Raw genomic sequence first — 12,616 nt, 5'->3', positions numbered from 1 at the left:
AGAAAGTGTAAAGGCATTTGGCAAACTGCGCCTATACCGCTGAGATTCATTACCCATGATTCATGATCATGATTGCAAGTTTATTATGGCGAATTGATAAAACAGAGATGTGACGGTCAACTTCTGACAAAGGCTGGAGTGAATAATAAGAAAAAAAGGAAAGAAAATGATCGCTTATTTGTTTCACTCTTCAATAGACAGATGTCGTCGTAGTCAAAGCAACATAGCGAACAAGCTCACAGCAACACGGAAAGGTGAACTGCCTTCTGAGCAGAGCAAAGTCGTTTTTTCACAATAGATTGTTGTACGTCTAACCCTCGTACAATATTTTTATTCTGTGCCCTTCCAACTCGCCATTTGGCCTGCTGATGCTTCAATAAAAATAATCAGTGTTTGGCATTGAGTCTTTGCAACCTGTAACACTGCCGTGAAGTCATCATCGCAGTCCTAAATATAAACTATTATTTATGCGTGAGTGTTCTAAATTAATGATATACGTTTTTATATCGTGTTAATAAATTACCTTAATTTATTGCGCCAACGGTTGTTACTTCCTCGTAAAATTCTTGTCAGTATGCGCGATCCCTAAGGATGCCTTGTGGAACTTACAGGTCATAGAATTACGAAGGCGAAGAGTGAACTAGATTCGTTATAGTAAATGTTTCGTAGAGTAACCCAGTGATTGAAAAGAAAGCGACAGAAGCATTTTAAAGTAACGCTGTTACCGGAATTTGGTGGATTCTCCCGGTGTCCGCTCATCATCATCGTCATCACCATCACCATTATCATCATCAGCCTGACTATATACCCACTGCAGGGCGAAGGCCTCTCCGCTAGAGCGCCTCAAATATTAGCTACGACTCTGTACTCTATTATCACGCAAGCAATGTTGTCAACATTTGCTTCTAAAATGGTCTCCTTCAATTTCTACACAATGTGCTCATATGCGTTGCTAAGTATTAAGGTTTGTGGCTCTAGTGTGTGTTTTCTTTTCTTTTTTTTTTTACATTTTCGCCATGAACCAGCCACGCTTCCAGTCCCTTTAAAGGCTTCTAGTCGGAACGACTTTGTCTAAGCCACTAAAGCAATTTATAGCCATACTTCCATTTTGTGCAGTTCCAAAACGAACATATTCGGAAGCTTTCAGAAATACGTGCGCGCATTACTGGATATCCTAAATCGAAAATTTCTGCTTAGTGCACTTGCCTAAAATAAATCGGTCGTTTTTTTTTTTTTTTTTTTTTTTTTTTTTCACGCAGGATCTCCTCCTCGGACGCCGGTAAGCATTTATGTGAGGCAGATTGATTCATAGTTTTGTACAGGAAGGAGAACGAAAGAAGTGGACTGCAAAAAAAAAAAAAAAGAAAACTAAACAAATACTTTAATTGTGTTGGATCTGGATGACGCACGCTTACATTGATGTTAAGGACCTACATCGATCGAGCAATAATTGCGGCTGCAGAGCTTACACTTCATGCATGCTCTTTCTCAGCTTACTGGGAAGAAAATGGATATGCCATGATATCCCGCGGTTAGCCTAAAAAAGGTAGAGCAGCTTTCCTGAAGCCTTTCTGCTTCAGTTTCCACATTCCAACTGTGTCGAAATTTTTCGCACGTGACTGGACTCCGCCTTTGAAAGTAGCGCCTACCTATCGCGGTATTTTGTGGCTCACCGTATGCTCCAAACTTTGCAACTATGTTTTATTGCCTCTAAGAGAGTATATGGTAGGTTAAATATTAAAAACAATGCGTTTTTCGATTTCTTTACCAATAATTCCATCGAATTTAAAGAACACAGTTGTCAAGCAGTGAACGCGGGAGGGAACATAAGCCAACGCCAGTCTTTTTTTGCACAATAAAAACGTCCATGTGTGTGACATGTACTCAGTTCCTGAGATATTTATTAGTCGGAAGGTCAGTATTTTTCATTATAAGTTATGTAGAGCATTAAACCCAACTTGTTGTTGCTTTTTCTTCCATACCATTTTAACTGAGTGTTATCATTTTTTGAATTATTACTTAAATAGAAGATGTGACCAGGGCGATGCGAACCATCATGATTATAGAGGGCGTCGGAGGAAGAGCAACAAATTCCTTCGCTGAGCCTAGCAGCAAGCTACCGTGTTGTAAAGCCGGCAGGGGTCATTCTATCAAGAAGTTACCTCCACTTCGGGTTTCCATAAAATGTGAATTGGCTGTTAACACAAAATGATCTAACTAAAAAATGCAAGGTACCATTTTTACACGTGTGGGCCACAGTGACAAGTACCTGTTTTACATTGCAAGTGCATTGAATAGTGGACTTCGTCCTTTAACGCACTTTTTTCAACATACACAGGTGTTTTTATCGATTATTTGAAAACGCCTATTTGCCTCACATGCGCGATTCTTTTCACTCGCTTTCTGAATCGCTACTGACTCTCTTTATGCAGGAACCAGACCACATGGCGTCCGCGGCTCAGAGCCAGCTGACGGCCACGGGCTCTGCGTCACAACCAGTCAGTGGGGACGTCGACCAGGTAGCTGTGGACATCTACACGATACTGTCCACAGTGCCCGTCCTGTACAGGATGACGCGGGAACAGGCAGCACTACGAAGGTCCGACGTGCTGATCATTCTAAATAACATTGGAGTGAAGGACAGGAAATCCACTGCCATTTTTCCTTTAAACGCAATATATTCCAACCCTGATTCCATTACCGTTGACTTACCAATCCTTTGCAATTCTAATTCTAATTTTATTACATTCCTGTTTCTATTCAATTATCATTCATTTTGGCACAGTCGTTCTTAGTCTAGGCATTGTTTTCTCCAATGTTCATAAGGGGACGCGTCAATCTGCATGGCTTTGATGTGCAGGCTTCATATTGGCAACGTCTACTGACAGCCTTCGCCTTCATGGCTGTCCTTATCTTATCGCATTAAAAGATTAACATCAAAATATCAACACTCCTGCGACAAAAAGCTGCCAAGCACTGATCCAAATATGCGGCTACTGTCCGCACTAGATGACTGAGCGAAATTATGCACCGAATGTGTAAAACAATTGTGCTTTCGCCTAACCTCATCCATCTTGACCAATTGAAAATTTCTTGCCATTGAAGGACAGATGTCCAGGTTCTCGGTAGAAGTGGGGGTGTCAATCGATCATAATATGTCTATATAAATGGATTTTAAGTTCACGCACTATATTCGTCCGTCCGCCCACGTCAGCACATTTTTTTTTTTTGCGTCTTATTTACTACGCCTCGAGTGAAGTGCTGATTATGTAAGCCACGACAGCCGGCGATACTGTCACTGACAACTACCCCGTGTAACACTTTTCAATGTCAGTTCACCTTTGATATGGAGTCTCCTGAGTTTCCCAGTAGAGTTATCGAGGTAATTCTAGACAGGAATGCATGCGCATGCTAGGAGGAACGCTGCTTGTCCTAGAAACCAAACCAGCGTTGTTTTCAGGAGAGCGGACAGAAGGCGAAAGCGGTACCTGTGCTGTGCCTGCATCATCGTCGTGTACATGGTGCTCATGAGCCTGCTGCTCTTCATCCCGCCTCCAGGTAAATATAAAAAATCCTTCTGCTTCCCTGGAATAGTCACTGCATCAACAATAAAGTGTTAAAAGCCTCGCTCCAGAAAACCCAACGTCAGCGCTGCTGTCTTCAGAGTTTCGAGCTAAAAACCATCAGTGTGCCTAAGTAAAGTCGTTATCTGTATATGAGAAGTCGAGACAGTGATTTTGGCAAATATCAGTGACGTCACTAGACAGCATAACATGCTCGACTGGGTAGGAGCTAGCTGCCACAAATTTTGTTTCTTATGTTGAGATGAAACATGAAAAGAGATTTCAGCCCAGGAACCTTGGGTTCCGAGTCGGACATGCTAGCCGGCCGTTATTACTGCTTGGCTAAACGAGGCGTTATGTCTATGTGGAGAGGTCACCTAACTTGGTATCTTACGACTGTATGCTAATTGATGTGTGTGAGGTAATAGCGGCACAAATGAAGAGAGTTGAGATTTATAGAACAGCAAAGTATATGTACTAGAACAAGAATCCGCAAAGAGAGCCGCTGCTGACGGGAGCCATTTTAAACATGGCGATTAATACTCTTCATGACAAAGCTCAAGATTCCACCCGCATTTTATTTCATTTCATTTATTTTTTCCTTTAAGGCCCGAGGGCTTTACTTAAGTGGGGAGCAAATTGAAGATTTTGTGCCAACAAGAACAATACAGAACATAGAGATAGTACGTTGGCAAAAAACAATAATAAGGAATAACAATATAGGCAAGCCGCGCCGGAATATGTTTATCACCGTTTGACTATGTTCGCTGGCGCTGAGTCAAAATAACTGAGAGCAGCCTTGTGGTCACTCCATCTGCTCTTAAATGTTAAGTTGTTACGCTTACCCTATTCCAAGCCTGACGCTAAACCACAAATATAGTGACAGTTCGGATAGCAAACATACCACGAGAAACACTAATTTTTACACAAATCTCCGTTGAAGCCATGAGCTATGGTAGAGGACAGAGTGTACAAGGTAGCGTATTAAATAAATATAGATGTGTATGGTATCGGCAAAGGGGAGCTTGACGTGTGGAGGACGCAAAGGCTGACGCCATTTGCGAAATATGACAAATGAATAGATGCATTGAAACAGCAGATGTGCTTATTTAGGAGAGCTAACAGCTTAGTATAATTCCGACAGGATCGTATGAATGGCCGAAGCTCTTTTTGTAAGCGCAAAAAAAAAAAAATATGTGTTCTGCCTTGCACCCTTTTGTGCCGGTTTAGAGGTGTTCCAAGCGAAGGAGTAATTGGGTTGCTGACGCAACGTCAGAGAATTGTGCTGAGGGCATATTACAAACGGCCGTTTATTGTGTGATCAGTCGAAAGTTTTCAACAAAGAGGGTTCTCGTAAAACGCGTTTTATTATTTGAGCTGCTTTGTGTTTGTGGGGAGCAGTCCCGTGTCTTACCTGAGCATATTGCGTGTGTGCAGAGCCAGTAACACGGCGGGTGTTCATCACGACGACACCGAGGCCAGTTACAACGACCACTACGACGTCTACCACTACAACTACTACTACCACAGCAACGACTACAACCACCACCACTACTACTACTACTACGACGACGACTACCACCACGACGACCACAACTACCACAACCACTACAACGACGACCACTACCACAACCACTACCACAACAACCACGACAACCACCACAACTACAACCACCACCACAACTACTACCACCACCACAACTACCACCACCACCACCACAACAACAACCACTACTACCACCACCACGACTACTACCACTACCACTACGTCCAGCACAAGTAAGTCCTCACCTGCGGACTGGCCCATCCAGCAGCTTTAACAATAATATAGTGAACGCGAGGAAATCTGAGCCAAACTAGTTGAGCTAGAGGTGTGAGATGAGCAGTGGGCATTTAAAGAAAACCTGATTGTGAGTATAAGTGAGCAGTGGACATTTAAAGAAAGAAACCTGATTGTCGAAAAGAAAAAAAAAAAACATGCTTGCAAAACTGATCTAAACGAGAGAAAAATAGAGGAGGTCGCGGATCTATGAAAAAGCAACGTTGTCCGATTGTGTAGATAAAGCTGTTCGGGACGGGGTTCCCCTCACACATATGATGGCTTTTGGTGTTGCTCGAGGCCAAAAGGTTTCAGAGCAATTTGTGTAACTGTAATATACTTAACGTTTGTTTTTAGCTCTTCCCGAGTGCATCTTATGTTTACTTTTTAGACCGCTGTCATGAACGCTGTTACCCTGTGAAACGAAATCCGCACATATTTCGAATCCAAAAGTGCTCAATAGCAACAGATAATAGTAAAATTTTCCCGTTAAGCACAATCAAAACTTAGTCACTACCCCTTGAAAAAAATTCATATCCTCAGTATCATACTTACATATATAGAATGGACAGTGGAACGTATGTGTGCAGGCCTGCAAGTTGAAAATGGCAAGCATTTTAATCAAATCGTGCTTTCCACTATTTGGATGCTGGAACATGAATTTACGTCATAGCGTAACAAGATCTCATTACCTGTCCTAATCCGAAGACAGGCCATGAATCGATTATAATTAGACATTGCCTCCATGATGAATTCGCACATCTTTGACAATTTACGTAACATCTGCCGCTCGAGCATTTTCTACGTGATGTCCCTACTGAAAAACCGAAAGTTTTACCGGGCAATATCCTCAAAAAATCTCACCAAATCGCATAGACTCTCATACGGTGGACATCATTATCGTAAAATATTTTGCATACTTTATGATAATATACAAGAAACTATGAGATAATATGCGATTTGTATGTGATTTCTTATGCGAATTGAGTGAGATTGTGTAAGAAAATGTGAGGTTATTGCCTCATACAATTTTTTTCTGTAGGGGTTACTTTTTTTTCCTTTCACTACGCCGCAGGGAGGCCGAAGAAGCTACATTTCCCCGTGTTGTGCACGACGAGCAGCGAGAAGTACGACGAGGACACATACCTGCCACCGGACAAAGTGTGCACCTTCATCTTCTACGAATCGGTGTACAAAGGAGGGTTGATGCCCTTTGTAAACAGGAGCGCGCCTGGCAGCGCCGTCCCATTCGACATATTCTTCTACCACTTTATTCGACGGCAGACTTTGTTCCTGGAAACTGTGCTCGGCGTCTCCTTTTCAATGGAGTGAGTTAACTACGACGAAAGCGTTCAAGAGACACTGATCTGATATAGACGTTCCTCTATGGCGATAGTTTACTTATCTTCGTACCAAAGAAACTACTTTCTATGTAAGCGGAAGTTTTATATGCTCTAAAAGCCAAATAATAAATATATGCACAGACGCAAGTGACCGTCCTCTCAGGCAAACTGTGGTTCAAACCTTGGGCGCTTAACGTTGAAGCTAGGACACACCGCCGAAATAGTTGAAATGATAGTCATACAATGGAATCTTCTTGAGGACAGAAAACACAAACGACACAATTTACTCGCTTAGGCCACTTTCGAATTAGGACGCTAGCACGCGGAGTTTAATTTCGGTTTTGGTTTAACCCTGGTTTTCAGCACGAAGCAGGCTTCAGACAAAGATTGGCAAAATCTGTCAATAGGAACTTGAGCGGTAGGGCACTACAAAAGTTTGGTATCGCTTAACGGCCCTTAAGAGCACACTGCGATAGCTGTGTCTCCTATATGCACTGTACTTGAACGCAAGTTGGTTAAGACGAGCACGTTAAAGAGGCGGAACGTTCGACTTCGGCGACGCCGTAATGGTTGCGGTGGCCAGAGAAGCCGGTCTGTTCGAGCCGCCGCGGGTTCGGAATGCACTCATGATCTTGAAGTACTTTATTTCAATCTAATTTTAGTCTTAGGTAACATTTCACTATCAAGGAACAGCGGTAAAAAAAAGCCTTGGGGAAAGGGTTCACGATGGGATTCATTGGTAGCGCACCACGCGGTCGACTGATTTGTCCTGAGTGCCATTTATGTTGCACCAAGCATAACAGTGATCATGATCATTAGGCAGTGAAAGTAAACAGGAACACCGTAGGGCGTGAAACGCGCCGTCTTGGTAATTCTTGTCTCTTTTGTAGAGTGTGGCGTGCCCTTACGAATGTGGTTGCTGAAACTCTAGACTAAGCCACACTTCTGAGATAATGACGATAAAACAATTTAATATCGGATTAGCAGCTGACTAAATAGCGCACGAAAACAGCGTTCGGCCGGCACAAGATGAGGTCCGGCGCCACGCTTGTAAAAGCTTGTGCCGATAAATACGCTGCGGCTTTGGTGGTTAAACACCGTATTTTCCCCATATTCAGGCGGCGGCTTGAACCAATTTGCTGGCTTTCTTCTTTCTTTGACTCAAAGCATTCTCCTCTGCGACCAATCCGCTTTTTCTTTTTTCAGCAACGGAACCCTTATAAGGGACTACACTACGCCTGAATTCAAGAGAAATCTCGATTTCACTTGGAACTTACAAATCTATCAGTACGGCATCCTCAGCATGCAGCCTCCCGCTACCACTGGTCAAGATATCACCAATGCCCTGACAGTACTTAAGGTAAGAGCTCTGCTTTTTTTTTTTCTCTACACATATTACCAGCTGGGCTTTCATCATTGCTACAAGGCTGCCTGACACAATCAGATGGGACATTACGAGTACCTTGACTACCCTCAAAGCGGCCCGCCGAGGAGGCTCAGTAGCTACGGCTTCCAGCCGGCGATATCGAGTTCGCGGGATTAGATGTTAGCCACGGCAGCTGCATTTTCGTAGAGGGGCATCTAATGGATTTAACCGGGGTGTAACTCTGCCTAAACCGTTTAACGCGTACGAAAGCGCTATTTGGCATGGTGTGGTATAGTTTGCTTCGCGGTTTATCACTGAGTGTCTATAACGCAAAGTGTGGCATAAAAGATCATCCCAGAAGTGAAAATTGCTAGGTTTGAAGAAAGGAGCAGTCTGCTATACTTCTCTGTGGACAGCTGTTACAACTAAGAAAATGCAATTGAAGTTGCTTATGTCGTCGGTTCAAATACCTTTAGCCAACTAGAATCATACCAGAGCTGGAGATAAACGCTAAATTGTAAGTGACATTCTGTGCCACCCTATGAATGCCGCAGAAAGAATAGTTGCGTCCCAATTGTGCTTCGACTTCACGTAATGTTTTGATATCGCTTCTTGCTCACGTCAGTCGCCTTAATAATACTTGCTGCTGTGTGGCTTCTGTAGGCTGTAAAACTCACTTGTGGTAGAAATTAAACTCTCCACTGCATTACGCATGCGCCATCGACTCCGGCATGCTAAACTCCATGTTTGAAACGGCATGTTATTACCTATGTAAACATGTGCATTTAACCCTACGAATGGAAATACGACCTCATTCCCCGGCATTCCGAATTCCTAGCCAAACACTAGGGCTCTTCTTAAAGCAATTATCTAATCTGATAAAATTGGACTAGTTTTCGCGGCATGATCTCAAAATTGTAGCACGACGCACAACTGCGACGGGAGGAAGGCACAAGATACACAAGCGCTGGTTGGGAATGCGGCAGTCTCCAGCTACCTTCAAGACCTTCAAGTCCTTGTTTTGCGCTGCGCAGCAATTAAAACCTCAGCGGAATCCCTTCACAGCTGAGTTCCACCTAACCACAGAGGCCATGTTTTCAGAAACGTTAGAATGACGCTTATGGTCCGCATTCAGAGTAGGCGCGATAGTGGCTGAAGTGTCTGCCCTGTTTTAAAAGAAATTGCATGTACATACACTAGGAACCTTAAGGGGAGTTGGCAAACAGAAACCATTAACGATTTCCCATAAAACATTGTCTACGCTTTGACATCTACTGCGGCGGTTGCTTTTCGGCGGAACAGGCTCTACACGCTACATCGTAATAATTCTTCCTTCATGCGAGCCGAATGTGCGTTCTGACCACGCTATATAGTCAGAACTCTTTTTCCTGAGCTTCGAGGAATAAAAATGTTGCCAGTGTCAGGATAATCATCTTGGTAAGCAAGTAATTAAATTCATTTTTGTGTGATGGTCTCACAATAACGTAAAGGGGTCTGCGACGCTGATATGTGATAAACCGCGAACTCGTTTCAAAATCGATGTTCTTACTTCGCATAGTCCACAGTGGTGTATCGTTTAAATATGTGAACCTGTTACGTAACATTCATATTCATCTCCATGTTTTTCCCGATCACATATTTAATGGGGTAAAATATAATCAGCTGGAATCGATGTCGATACTTTCAAAGAAACAGACGCTGCTCATGTTCATACCGTGTTTTAACTCGCTTAAGGGGTCGCTGTAAGAACGCATGGAATAAAGGACAACTTCTCTAAACATATATTGAATACGACTGGTTTTGCTTACCCAATAGCTCCAGGTATATATGATGCCTCCAGCCTTTGATGATATAATGGACAATTAATCCTCTTGGTCTCTGTTGTGTGCAGGATATTGACGAGTACTGGCAGGGGAAGCCAAACTACACTGTCGTTCAACCCTCCTCGGCTATAGGCATAATGGTGCTTAACGAGAGCCAGTGGCCGGAAGTCCGGATGCTGCTGCAGTGGGTATCACCTTGGATCTACTTGCGAACAGCGCGTAGCGTCTGTGTCCTAATTGGCTATCTTATTGAGCGGCGAATCGCCTTGTAATATACAACTCGAACCGTACTCAAGCGATATTGGCTACTAGTTCTTAGAAGAAATGATTTTTTTTTTATTTTGGGAGGAGGAGGAGGAGGAGGAGGAGGAGGAGGAGGAGGAGGAGGAGGAGGAGGAGGAGGAGGAGGAGGAGGAGGAAAAACTTTTGTTCTATATTTCCTTATCTTCCTTAGTGGAGCCCTCAGTTCAGGGCCCCATGTGCCGCTTCAATCCTGCAGGTCCGCCAGAACAGCTGTCGCTGGTCTTGCGGGTCGGTGCTAATGAAACGGTCTCAGAGAGGAATAAACGCCTGTCATTCCATAGGTTCGTTGGCCATTGCAATCCTCTCGGCCTAATCGATTAGCCGGCGTTGGTCGAGCAGGCCCAAACAGAATGATAAAGTGTAGGTTGGTGTTGTTGGCAGGCGGGGCATTTTTCTGGGTAACGGGTGGGGAAGAAGAAATGTTCGTGGTACATATTTTTTTCCTTGTGAGTCTGCAGTTGTTGCCATGCCACAGCTTCAACCTTGGTGAGTGTTGGGTGGGGCGGTGACAGTGTTCTTCTTTGTGTGCGGTAATATAGCGTAATGTGTGTGTAAGACTGTTGAACTGTGCTGGCGTCATCTCTGTCTACTTCCCCCTCTGTTTCCGTTGACAGCGCCTGGAAGGTTGCTGCTCGGGCAAGCGCGTGACCCCTCTCGTTGCCAGAAAGGGAGGAGTAACCAGAGGTGCAAACGATTTTAACTATGGAAAAGGTATCATAGTGTATAGGAGAGAGCACGAGTGAAGCCTCCAAAGATAATATTGTTACGAAGCGGTAAGCCGATGAAGACAGGCGACAGAACATGACCGATGGCGATGGTAGATGACGTTTAATTAATGTTCGCGGGCCTAGCGCGAGCGCTCCTGCCCGCGCTACTGCCCGCTTCTTCTTCCTTATCGTCCGTAACATGACCCGATCGTGGACGAGGAAGTTTAGCGATGTTAATGATTTTATGGCATGATGATGGGCGTGTCTGGATGCTTGAAGAAGAAGAGGAAGAAGGAAGAATAGAACGGCTTGCCGGTACGATGTCTGATGCGTGGGTGATCCGCCTCCCTTGGAGCTGTCAACCATCCGTCACCAGAGTCCATGGGACCGATGGCTCGAGGTCACGCCGGGCAGCTTGGGCGAGGGTTGCGTGTTCGTGTCCATCGGTTCCTTCGGGTCATTCGGGTCTTTCGGGTACTTCATCTCGGTTCTGATTCGTATGTCTGTTCTCCTTGTCTTCAGGTCCGGGCTGGGCGGTGGTAGTTGTTCAGGTCTGGGCTTGAAGGGCTGGGGCGAAGCTGCTCGGCGATGTCCCTGGGCCCTCGGTAATGGTCCCGGCTTGAAGATGGCCTCGATGCTCCAAGGCGAGGATGGGGATGTCGTACGCCGCACCTCCAACCAAACGTTACGAAGCGGCAAGCCGATGAAGACAGGAGACAGAACATGACCGATGGCGATGGTAGATGACGTTTAATGAATGTTCGCGGGCCTAGCGCGAGCGCTCCTTCCTGCGCCACTGCCCGCTTCTTCTTCCTTGTCGTCCGTAACAATATATTCTTCGCGAAGACGCGACACGGAGCTTGTGAGTCTGTGATTATTGTATATGTTGGACTGGTGGGATGTTTGCCACGTGTGTCCATGTGATGTAGGAAAGCGAGCGCTACCGCTATGGCGGTCTCCTCAGCCGTCGTGCTCGAGTTCCTCCCCGAACGGAGCCCGTATTCTTAATTGAGCCGTTGGCGTTCGTAACAGCTAGTCCCATAGCGTCTGTGCCCATGGATATTTCGTCGCGTCAACGTATAAATCAAGTGCGCCACCTGCGCGAATTGCTTCTTTAGCAGCTGTATAGTGTAGGTCGCTCTGCCGTTACACTGCAGGTACAGGCCCAGCACATTCAGTCGATCCACTTTAGGGATGGGAATTCCTCGAGATGCAAGTCGATTTCCAGATCGACTACTTGGGTCCTCGCTCGCGCACGAATCACAAGCAGTTCTGATTTCTCAGGCGCGCATGTAAGCCCGCTTTGAGTTGCGTAGTGTTGTGCTATCTCATTTGCTTCTTGAAGGCTGTCTTGGATGTGGCCGTCAGAGCCTTTGGTGATCCATAACGCGATGTCGTCTGCATAGAGCGCATGGTGCATCATGCGCATGATGATGGGGTTTAACATCCCAAATCGACTCAGGTTATGAGAGACACCGTAGTGAAGGACTCCGGAAATTTCGACCACCTGGGTTTCTTTAACGTGCACTGTCATCACACAGCACATGGGCGCCTAGCTTTTCGCCGGCATCGAAAAGCGGCCGCCAAGGCCGGGATTCGATTCCGCGTCCTTGGGCACAGTAGTCGAGCACCCTAACCCCTGCGCCACCCCAGCGGGGCCTTAAAAGAAAGGAAAGGATATACTCTCTATCG

Source organism: Amblyomma maculatum, chromosome 5, assembly GCF_055883805.1.
Source record: "Amblyomma maculatum isolate TAMU_Amacu chromosome 5, ASM5588380v1, whole genome shotgun sequence".
NCBI lineage: Eukaryota > Metazoa > Arthropoda > Arachnida > Ixodida > Ixodidae > Amblyomma > Amblyomma maculatum.
Note: the sequence above shows the minus strand (reverse complement) of the source record.